The sequence below is a fragment of the Pinus tabuliformis genome, chromosome 9 (assembly GCF_031772625.1).
Source record: "Pinus tabuliformis cultivar Carrire ecotype Pingquan chromosome 9, CPIR1, whole genome shotgun sequence".
Classification (NCBI taxonomy): domain Eukaryota; kingdom Viridiplantae; phylum Streptophyta; class Pinopsida; order Pinales; family Pinaceae; genus Pinus; species Pinus tabuliformis.
In genome coordinates, this window is record NC_142307.1 from 617091696 (window position 1) to 617104774 (window position 13079).

Sequence of the window (13079 nt, forward strand, 5' to 3'; positions counted from 1 at the left end):
AACAAGGACAACCTCTACAACAACAAGGGAAACCTTTGTTACTAAAAGGGCAACCTTTGTTGCAGCAAGGGCTATCCATGCAATAGCAAGGGTAAATAATCCCACAACAAGGTCAACTGCAACAACCGCAAGGGCAACACTTGCAACAAGTGTAGAAAACCATGCAATAATAGATGTAGTATGCTTCACAAACCTCCCAACCAATGTCCTCACAAGGCCAACGTCTGCAGCCCTAGGGACAAATTTTGCAACCTCGAGGCCAACCCTTGCAGTTGCAAAACTAACCCAAGCAGCAACAACCCTTGTATACATATCAGTAGGGTCAACCCTTGCAAGGGAAAGGCCAGGGTTAAGTCCTGCAATAGTAGGCCCAAAATACTAATGTCCTAGGTCAACAGGTCCATAATGCTTCTAGCCAAGGGCACCAGGTAAAAAACCCTAATGCCCTAAGTCAACAGGTTCAAAATCCTTTTGGTCAACAGAAGAAAGCACAAAATCCCTATGTCCAATGGAAATAAGTGTATCAACCTTATACCCAAGGACACCAGGTCCAAAAGCCTCTTATTCAAGGACAATAGGTTCACCATCCGTATGTTTAGGGACAACAAGTACAATATCCATGTGTCCAAGGTCAATAGGCTCAACAACATTTCAACTCGTATATTGTTTATCAGCAACCTATGGATAGACAGTTCCAAGATATTCAAGGTCAAAATCCTCCCTATGGCCAAGGTAACCCACAATGGGGTTAGCATCAAATTCCATGTGGCCAAAATCCCCCACTATAGGGAAAAAATCCTTACCACCAGGGATGGGCTCCTCTGCTCAGACCCACTTATCAACCTTCTATGCCTTTTAATACCCAATTTCCATTCTTGGCCATAATAGAGTTACCAGATGTGTCTCGCGTTATGAATGATCCAATCCTTCATTCACCATACTGGCCTCCAGTGCCATCCAAGATGCCCAACGAATGTCCGAAGTTCAATGCGAAAGCAAAAGAAGATCCTCAATCCCACATGATGACATATCTCCTCCAGTGCTCTTCAAACTCTTACGTTGACGATTCCATTCATCTTTGTCTTTTCCAGCAAACCCTCACAGGTGCTACAACCAAGTTACATTGAGCTTCCATAAAGTAATTACCATGACTTTAACTCTTTATCCATGGCTTTCCTCACACATTTTCAGTTTCCAGTTCATTATGAAACTGGCACCTATTTTCTCACATCGCTTAAGCAAGATACTTAGGCACACATCTCCGTTCACATCCAGGAATGGAGAGGTAGACGTCACCTAATCAAACTTGAGATTGCTTATTAGTTTCTCACTGAATGGTTGACTAAATCATTCATGGTGCCAATTGCTCATGATATAGCTATGGGTGGAAGTGTTACTAAAGAACAACCCATTGCTCATGCCCAGTACTTAGATCTAGTTTACTCTCAGTCTGGCACTTTGTATGAGTTATTACCTGATGCTCTGCAACCATCATCCGATCCCATGGTATCAAAGTCACAAGTTGTACCTCATATCGATGGAGTTATTGGTTCAGTATCCTAGACCCCTGTTAAATCTTCTTCCAAATAGAAGTCGAACTCAAATGTTGTTCCTAATAGTTCTTCCCATAATCCTTCTAGCCCTGGTAAAACCTCATAGGTCCACATTGTCCAGTGTACCATAGCGAACAAATCCTTGAAAGGTAAGAAGAAAGGCAAAGGAAAGGGTAAAGTCGATGCCCCAAAACAAGGTCCTCCCAAATTGTCTGATGGTGAATCTTCATAATAGAAACCTAGGTATCCCTACCTCATTTGTGAAGAGGATCACTATATTAAATATTGTCCCTTACGATTCAAATTTGGTTGCCTACTCAAATGGACCAGTGCTTTCCTCAAAGAGCCATTTTTGTCTCAGTAGACACAAATGGTATACCAACCTCAATCATCTTCTTCCTCAGGATCTCAAATGTTCATGATGAGTATGCCTATTAATGTGGCTACTAGAACAAAATATTAACAAACTCCTGCTTCGATAGCAGGGAAAGAGAAACAAGCCACCCCTTCTTCTTCTTCCTAGAGTTTAGGCCCTCTTCATATTGAATAACCTAACCTTGATTCCGCTATAAAAGGCCACCCTCTCGAGGTGTGTTATGGAAATCCTCATACAATCCTAATGCCCGAGTTTCTCAGCACTATAATATTGTTGAGGATTTGGCTCATGCACCATCAGCTATGTCAGCTCTTGAGGTGATCCAATGCCGCCCTTCGTAATTACTGTCAGCTATCGGGGGCATCGATCCCACCGATTCCAATTTGATATGTTTTGGTCTATATAACCATGTTCTGCATCTCCCTCATCATATTTCCTTTCTTATTCAAGTAATCATCAATGAGAAGACCATCCACAGGACTGTCATCGATGAAGATGCTTCCACCTGCATCATGTCAATCACATGCTAGAAGGCTATTGCCCCTCCTTCTTTGAACCAATCCCTGAACACTTTAGAAGCTTTTGATGGGCATGATTAGTGACCCTTCGGTGTCTTAGCTAACCTTGTTGTTACCCTAGAAGGCAGGATAGTGCAAGTTGAGGTAGAAACTGTTGATGCCAATCTTAGTTACAATCTTCTACTAAGCCAGAGCTGAACCCATGCTATGTGTGTTGTAGCCTCCTCCCTATTTCACTTGATCCATTTTCCCCTTCAAGGGAAGATTTTCAATGTTAATCGGATGCCTTTCTTTGCCTCTTCCTCCTCAGATGGCAATGTTTCGTATGGCAAGAATAATGGTGCTCCTTATGAGAGTGTGGGGGTAGGTATTTTCAAAGATTCTACCTTAATGGGAATTTTTCTGCTCCCACCTCCTCATGTTCCATTTGTCAACATGGTCTCGGTAAAATTTGACCCTTCAGTCATACCTTCACCAGATATTGTTGATACATGGGGTGAGGTTATGCCACTTAGTCCTATCGAAATCAATTATGTGGAAATTGTTTCATCTTCGAGTTTTGTATCCTCTCATTCTTCTCTTTTCAAGATCTCTCTCTATATGTATTCTCAATCCCCATGGCTTGGAACTTTGGAATCACCTAATCCCTTAGCTGAGACCTTCCTTGCTGATGAAGGTGTCATGGAAGTCATGTCTCTTGAGGAACCACCTTGGAATGATTCTCATCATCGTTCATCGTTCTTTCCTCGCTCGACGGTAATTTCTACTAGTCTCAAAGAGTTATTTTCTTAGCTATCTATTGACATGTCAATTTATCCTGATGTAGTCAAGCTCTTTCAACCTAGGGCACCTTTATCCCTTCATGGATTCACGATTTTCTCCCTCCCCGAGTTTTTACCAATTTCCCATTATTTCAATGGCATTTCCATCTCACTCGTAACCCTCCCTCGCCCAGGGGGCATGGCGGCAACACTTTTTATGAGTTCAACTCTATTATTTGGCCAAGTCGATGCTTACTCGTCATGTCAATGGTAAAACTCCCATGTTCATCTCTGTTGATTGATTACCCGAGTCCCAGCATGGAATCTCTCAAGAAGTACTATGCTTAGGTCATCTTACATGGTTACTTGTGTACGTTAGTGTGTCATTCATTTTGTGCAGTGTGGTTTGGTGTGTTAGTTTTCAAACAACTTTCATGTTTACTATGTCTTCCTTTCTTTGTGAATGTATGCGACTCCTCACATCGGTTTCTCTAATGGTGTTTGCCATAGTACCTAGAACCTATCATTTGTGGCATGGGCTGTTTATAGCCCTAACAATGAGTTGATTTACCTTCAAGGTATTGTTTAGGTCATAAAACTAACAACATTGCTGAATATATTGCGGTCATCGAACTATTGTCAGAAGCCATTGCTCTTGACATTCGAGAGTTGGTTGTTAATCTGGATTCGTAGCTTGTCGTCCTTCAACTCAAAGGGAAATATTCTATTAGAAAACCCTCAAATATTGAGAATGTATCTCCATTTTCCTCTACTCGAAAGACATTTTGATTACATTACATATCATCATATTTCTAGGTGTATGAATACATTCACAGATGCATTAGCTAATTATGTGTTGGATAGACATTTACGAAACATGTGAAAAGATAAAACAAACCACTTATATCATAGTAAGCAACAAAATACAACATATATATATGGTGATAATGTTTGATACACCAGAACCCCAAAAATAATATGTGTGTCCTAAATAACATCGATGACTCGTAGGCCTGATATAGCCATGGCACGCAGGCCTCAAAAAATGTAAGTGTAGGACCTAGGAACTAATCAGCATGGTGATCATGGTAGCATGATACAACTCGTGCAACATGAGTCAACAATCAATGGATCTGATCCGATACTCCCACCATGTGTCCGTAGTACTGGCGAGGAATGTCTCCCACCCAAGCATACTCTGGGATACCACAAGTCAACCCCTCAAGGTTATTCACGATCTCCTCCTCATTGTCACTCCCCTCCTAATAAGGAGAGACAACATCAATTGGGTGGGCGACATGCCTGGATATTGGGGACATACCAACAAGGTGCTCTGGTCCAATGTACGCATTAACAAAGTGAAATGTTATAAACACATATATACCAAAAGCAATTAAAAAATCTCAAAATTAAAAAATTGATTTTTTACCTTCATTGTCAAAATCCTGTCCATCTGGTAGCATCATATCTGGATCTCCATGGAAGTCAGTTCCACTGTATGGCTAGTCCTCCATGATGATATTTTGTCATCGTTGCCATGCAAAGAATGCAGGTCTATACAACATGTGTTGGGTCCCAGTAATCCTTGGCATCAAAAAACTCGAGTGGGCCATTCATGGGTCGTGTGACATGGGAGGATCTATCTCAGTCAACTAGTACTGGAACAATGGCACCTGTACCAAGAAAAAGGTCACTAATACAAATCCAAAGCAAAATTGCTTCATTTTCTCCACCTTGGCTTTGGTTAGCTAGCGCTTTATGTTTATCTTCATGGTCTTTGCCTAGTTGAAGATCGTAGGTGCTGTGAAGTCAATAGCATACAAGAACTTCAACTTGTTAGTCTCATGCACTGCCTGGGACCCACCACTTTGTTGATAATCAACATAAGCACTCTCAATGTCAAACCCTGAATAATGGAAATCTCAATCTTCCAACTATTGGATTTGAGGGCCTAAGGGCAATGTTCGGCACATAATGTGGATATGCGTGTCCCAATCAGTCACATCCCATATAAGTTGATTGGTTCCCCTCTTTAGGATAGTCCTGTAATGAAGTATATATCTGAAGTTTCTAACTCCAGCTCCTGGTCACCAATGATGAATATTTTCTGATTTATGTCTCAGAGACTAATAACGTACTGAAGCAACTCGGGTTGGCCCACATCCCTAGTGTGAGAAAGAATTTGAGGAACCGACAAGCCCTCAAAGCATACAGGAAATTTGGCATCATTCAGTGCCAGGGTGTCCACATCTTCATGTTTCTATTCTTTCCAATCTACCATTTTTAGCGATTCTTTCCTGCAAAAGCCATACATTTAAGTCAACAGTAATGCTTGGCCCATAAATTTCAAGTTTTAACAATGATTTTATGAGGAAATAGGGTTTTTCCTATTCACAGTGCTGGCGTGCTTGTTTTAAAAATAGTTTCACTGACGGCTCGATAGGTCGTGTTAATTACCCTCAACCAGTGTGATTCCATGCCCAGAATTCACATTGATCAAGGGAGAATTTTTTTTTATAAAACCTCCATCAAAAAACTTAAAAATGGTTAAAAATAGGAATAAAAATCATGAAAATGGAGCTCAGGGCCATGGATCTTACCTGTAACTAGCGGCTCAGCGAATGACCTCTTGGATCTCCCACAATCTATTGTGGAACAATAGGGAAAAAGTGAGTGAAATGTATTCACAGCAAGGTAAAATGGTAAATGATAAGAAAAATATTTTCTTTTCTCCTTTTTATTCAGCGTTTCATGAACATTTTAGGTTTTGTAAATATTTTAACCTATTTTACCTCAAGAATTGGATAATGCACTTTACCCTTTTGCGCAGTGACAAGTGACAGATGTTCAATGATGATGAGGAGTCATGTTTCAGCTCTTTTATCAACTTGTTAAACTCATATGAAAGCATTGCCGAGTATGTTTCCCTTTTTGACTTGTGAAAGAGAATAAAATGGGCGCTCCCCTTTCAAGCACTTTCCGACCCTTTAAAAGAAAAAAGATAGTCGAGCCCTTGTCATTTCGAACTCGTTAATAGATGTGAAACGTCATGTGCCCAGTATAAGTTTACCCCTTTTTCAAGCTAGGATGCACTATTTTTGAAAAGGGTACTCCTTGAATGAAATTGTCAAGAAGTTCTCTCAAGTATCATTTTCTACGTTTCAGGCTAGAGAGACACAAACATATGAAAAACGACCATGTGGAGTTTTCTTTTACGTGTCTTTTTCAAACTCTCTAAATATGAAAAAGATATTGAGTTACACCTTTGTCGGACTCATTAACATATTAAATGACATCGAATTAGTCGCCATTACAAACATGAGCTTCTCCTTCCTAGGGCTCGTTAAACTTACTAGGTCAGATTCATCAGAAGAATGAAAATACAGTGCAAGCATGTGATGTCCCATTCAAGCTTGTGATTAAAAAATAATTGGGGTGCTTGCCAGAAATGGTGGGGGAAAATTTGGAAATCTAATCAGTTGTGTCAAAAGCTCACTTTTCAACATGACACTTTTTGCTTTGTGTCAGGTTGGGATATCTCCTTCCTATCGTTGACCTTCCTAGGTTGGGCCATTTAGTTTTTCCTTCCATATATCTCTGCCATGTCATCATGACCACTGATCCTATGGATCCAAAATCTACCAAACTTCCATTCATGTCGCTGATATGTTTAAGAATTGTCCTTCTGCAGTTGTATTTACCTCTAATTCTTTGTATCATCCAAAATCATTTTGCATCCTCTTGTCTTGGATCGATGATGTGGGATACATTATGGCTCTCCTTCAACACGGTCACTTCCTATTGACTTCAACTCATTATTCAGGAAGTTGACCAAGAGACTCCCTTCTGGTACCTTAGAGATTGTATGCCCTAATGGAAAGTTCTTTGCACTCGACAACAAGTTCACATCATTCACTTTCGATCGAGTGATTTCACGGGTGTTCAACTTCAGTTCTTATATTCACATTCTGTGGATTGTGCTAATAGTACCTTGATGACAATTTTCATTATTGGTGGTTTCTCTCGCGCTTGTTAACGGTTTACATCATTGACTAGTAATTAAGTGACTTTCTAGCATGTTCAACGTTAACACATCTATTCACATGTTATAATTTGTGCTTTGATCAGGTCATGTTGGAGCGCATGACCCTGGACTCAGATCACAAAATTCTAGGTTAAAAAGCAGTGTGACATGATTATGTTGATATACATGTCTCTTTCAGATGGATAGCTACAAATATACCATGAGTTATCATATGCGATCCTTCTCATTATTGGATGGTTGCGACCATACCTTGGTTTCATTATGATCCTCTTTAACGGATGGCTGCGCCCATGCCTAGATCCTTTCACCTTATCATTCTCTAGATGGTTGCATCCATACCACGATTCATGTATAATTTGACAATGTTTTTAGTTATGTATATGTATCTGTACTTGCTTGCAAGTTTTTCAACAACAGACTACAGTTCCCCATACTAATTCATAAAGCATTTCATCCCTCACTCTAGTTCGGTCTTCATGCTTTAGGGGGCATCTATTACACAAAATTTTGTCACTATCCCTGTACTCCCCATTCCTCGATCCTGGAGGACCTCTATAGTGAACCTTGCATGCTTACCATTCATGAAGAAACTCCCACTGTGGTCGCCAATTTGTGGTGAAGTAAGACTATGAGTGATGACACAATCAATTCCTCTAGCCTGATAATGGGTCTAGCCACAACTGATGAATTCTATGGAAGATTTCCTTAGGTTAGAACTAGTTAAGAGGGCCTGCCTCTTAGTATGATTATCCCATTTGATGATGTCCTTGATTTATCACTCCATCTATCTCTCGCTTCCTTCTTCAAACACCTGAAACAAGTAAACAACAACAAGAAACAACCGTCATAATAGAAAATTTGTAATTCAACCTACTTAACAAGTGAAGAAACATTAAGCCATGAACATGTAAGATGACAAATCATTTAGGAAATCAATCGATAGTTGCATATATTGAATCAAGAAGAGATTACAACCATTGTCTTGATGTTTCCATTCTCCTCCAACAAGAACAAGTTCCCACACACTTCTGCTAGCATTCCATGATGGCCTCAACAATGATAGATTTAAGACTCTTCCCTTTAGGCTTCACACTAAACCAAATTCACACTTCTCCCTCACACAAGTAGAGAGCTACAACTATGAATAACTTTTTGTTTAGTCCAAACTTAATTAGCACTAGAACACCAACATTAACACTAGCTTGTGCTTGGGAAAAAGGGAGGTTTATATAGGATCCATCTCCCATCCATTCATCCTATATAAACCTCCCTTTTTCCCAAGCAGAAGCTAGTGTTAATGTTGGTGTGCTAGTGCTAATTAATTTTGGAGTAAACATCAAGATATTCATAGTTGTAGCTCTCTAGTTGTGTGAGAGAGAAGTGCGAATTTGGTTTAGTGTGAAGCCTAAAGGGAAGAGCCTTAAAACTATCACTGTTGAGGCCATCATGGAATGCTAAAAATCTGCGGGAACCTGGTTTTGTTGGAGGAGAATGACAATGTCAGGACTGTTGAGTTCCAAAATTGCCTTTCCCTTAAGCAATTTTCTCATCCTTCTTTCCTTGATTTTCCATGACAAATACATCCTTATCATCAAAAACCATTACACATTGCCTCAAGGAGTATATTTCAATGATTTACAAGTCATACTATTATTTTTGCTATTTAAATAGGTTTTTGTCTTACAGCTATGGAATGCAACCACATTCCGTAGCTAATCAGATGTTCTGCAGCTATCTCCACGTGTTTGTAGGTTACATGTGTCAAGAGAGGAAAAGGACCACACGAGTAGCTTGGAAAACATCAAAGCATGGATCATATCCTATCCATCTAGCCTAGATCACTGAGGAGGCCTCTAGTCAAAGGGACATCAACTATAGAAACCTATGGAAAACAAGACTCTATTTTGCACACGTTTCTCAGTGATGAGATCCAAAGCAGTTTCCTGAGGCCAAGGACTTCATATGCCACCTATGAAAATGGAATCTAACAAGCCACTACCATAGATTTATGTTTCCAAGCAACCAGGGACAAGAATTATGCGTACTAGCCTGTCTATGTGTTTTGCTGTAGCTAATTTCTCTCTTCAAAGAAGTTGTATATTTTTTTATAAATACCAGCGTGTAGAACGCAAAACAAGTTCAAGTTTTTTCTTATGTAATAGTTCAGATTTCCGCTTTGTAGTTGGAAGAACTCAGTTCTCTATTTTAATATAAAGATTCTGTTTTCAATGGATACCTGAAGCGTTGTTGATGTATTGATTGAGAGCTTATAATCTAAGACCTTCGTAGAGGGCCCTAGCGTGGTCAAGGGTACATTTTATTTCTATTTTGTATTTCGTAGTTCAATTGTAAATTCACTGTGTTTTTCCATAATGTTTATAATCGTTTTTTAACTCAGTTTATAATGTAGCTTGTGTCATCTTTTCACTAACTCAGAGTAGTTTTATTTCAATGTAGAATAGTTCTTTGGTTTTCATTTCTTTCTAGTTCCTTACTAGTAGCTTTAAGTTGATGTCAGTAGCATAAATTGATTCATTTCATTTTTTGTTCATTAGTTTTTTTAGATTTTGAATTAAGTTGTTCAATGCCATTTTCTTATTAGTTTAGTAACTCATGTTATAAATGACTATTTCCGAAAGCCTTTCAGTTGACGGTTAATCTTAAAACTAAGTGGTGAAATGTTTCATTTATGAATGAGTCTTTCTCTACACTTTTATGTTTACTTTTCTTAGAATAATGAAGAATGAAATCTTACAAAACGCTATCACAAGGAGGTAGTTCTCCCTAAATTGTGTAGCAATGTGACAAAAATACTTCATTTAACCTTGTTTTCATAATAGAATAGTTGCAACTTCATTTTCAATTATAGTTTTTCACTTAGTTTAGCTGCAATTCCATCTTCAGTTGTTCATTAAGTTTTGATTCTTTAATAGGTTAGATAGTAGTGGTAATATTATTTCCAGTATTTCATTTTTGGTTTATCATAGATAGTTGTAATCTCATTTTCTCATTTAAGATTTGGTTTTTTAATTGAGTAAGTAGTAGTTTTAAGTCCTTTCAGTTTATGTTTTGGAAACAATCATAATAGCAAGAAGAGAATCTTTGTTTTCATTTTCTCGTTTAAAACTTTACTTCCAAATCTGGCTTAAAGCACTTTTATCTCTCATTTCATTTCTCTAGATTCTTAGTAGCAGTAGATTAAGATTTTGTAGATTATATTGCAGAACATTAGGAATCAAAAGTGCAAAACCCCAAAACAAACATAAACTCAGAAATAGTGAGGTAAGAAGGGTTATCTAGCACATATAGTGCACCACACTTCATCAGTTTACAATACCCGGATTGATAATTTATGTAGCAATTTAGGAAACTAAATTGACTGAACATTTTGGCGCCGTTTTTGGGGAAGTGTAACTAGGTAGCCTTATAAAAAAAAAAAAAACAAGCAAACAAACAAAAACAAAGAAAAAAAACAATGGCACGCATAGAGAAAGAGACTCTAGGGGTAGAGTTATAGCTAGGGGAAGAAGTTTGATTTCCACAACTCCACCTACTCCACCAATAGTTATAAAAGACACACCTCCATCCCAGACTCATACTCCCAACCATAGGATTCCTAGAATTCAATGGGTAGAAACTTAGTTAGAATATTCTCCTACCTCATCCACTAAAACAGACCTAGGAGAGAAGACCTTCTTCACTTCTACATGGGAGCCTATTGTAGTTGAGGAAGTGAGAATACTTAGTGAAGAAGAAGAAGCAGAAACTCTCTCCCATAATCCATTAATAGAAGAACCAGAGGACTCTGAAGAAACTGTAATGGTAGAAGAAGAACAAGATGGAGAATTCTCACATTTTGGCGGAGGGGGTAGAGGGAGAGGTAGAGGAAACAATGGGGGAGGTGGAGGTAACACTGGAGAAGGTAGAGGTAATAATGGAGGAGGTAGATGAAATAGGGAAATAGATAACTCATTTGGATTTCCTATAGTAGATGAGGAAACGCATACCACAATGAGAAAAATCTCACCATCTGTCCTCCCAAAAATTTTATGCGTTGAGAAGTGAGGACCTTGAAACATTTTTTCTTGACTTTGAAGTCTTGTGTAGAACCTATGACTATCTAGAAGACTCTCAAAAACTCAAATTGTTCCCTTCAACATTAAAAGGGGCTGCTTTGAAATGGTTTATGGCGTTAGTCATTCAATCCATTAGAACATGGAATGACATGAAACATGAATTTTTTGGATATATACTTGGACTATTGTATGCCTACCAATCATAAAAATGAAGTGTTCAAAATGATGCAAAAGGAAGATGACAACTTAGAGGATTTTCTTGAAAGATTCAACTACAATTTGAAAAGAGCAAAAATGAACAATTTAGATGAAGAAAATATGAAAGCTCTTTTGTCAAAGGCCATTAGAGATGAATGGATAGATATCCTTAACATGATGGGGAAGAGAGACAACTCTCAACTTCCATTGAATGACATAGAAGAACTATGTGTTCATCTCTTAAGAGGGAAATCTAAAACCAGGAAAGGACTGAGATATCCTTCTCTTGTTAGAGCAAACAAATCTACAACCGGGTCTGTAAGTAGGGCAGAAATTGGCAATATGCTTGATGAGTTTAAAACCGATATTTTAGGGAGCCTTAGTGAGAAGTTGGACACCCTTAAAATCCAAAACAAGCAGAAAATAGAGGCTGATGCTTTAGCCATCTTTTGTCCAAAACGTAGAAAGAAACATTCTCTAAGGAAATTCCCTTTACATGAAAAAATTGTAGAAACTTTTATGATTTGTTCAGAAATTCATGAGACCAAGGGTTGTCCTTCAATCCCATGTCTTAAGGCTGTCTTTCAAGAGGAAATAGTTCGAAATTCTGTAGAACCACTTTTCTTTGTAGCAAGAAGACCTTGGTAGAGGCAAAAAAATCAAGGATTTAACAATCCAATGTATTTTCAACCCCCACCAAACTGGAATTCTTGGCAACAACCTTGGCCTCAACCTCAAACTCAATATCAATCTCAAACATGGGCACAACGGGTACAAAATCATTATGGTGGAGTTTCTCAATATTATCAATATCCTCGATCTTATCAGAGCTATCCTCCCCCACCAAATCAACAACAAAATCAACAACCACAACTTCCAAATGAAAGCCCTCACCTTTCATTTCCATTTCCACATCAACCTACACAACAAAGTCAAAATCCTCAACTCTTACTTCCATTTCAACAAAAACCAAATCAACTACCAGCCCAACCGTTGCCAAACCCAAATAATAAAGGCCCTCAGAATGTTTACATGGTAGAATGACAACAATTTCCTACCTACATGATTGCTCCTCTAGATCTTAATGATGTTCAACTTAGATCTGGTTGGATATTAGAAAAGGAAAAACATTCTATAGTCATTCAAGAACAAGATAATTTTGAGGATGATTCTCTAAAAGTCAATAAAAATTTTGAGGGAACATCCCTCCAAAACCAAACCATTGAAAAAGGAAAACAAAAAGAGTCAATAAACAAAACTCCTATGATTGAGCAACCAGCATCTACTTCTACACCTCCTTTTCCTGAGAGATTACAAATTGATAGAGGAGTAGAAAAATAGATGTTATTTCCCAATTATAACTTCCTAGATGAATTGAAGAATGTTTGTATCAAAATTCCTTTATTGCAAGCCATTAGAGAAACTCCAATTATAGTTAAGACAATAAAGGAGTTGAGCATCAAAACACCAAGAAGAAAACCAAGAGAAATAAAAATAATTCACCTAGTAGGAAAGATAGCAGATATTATGATGGGAAATATTTCCATGTAGA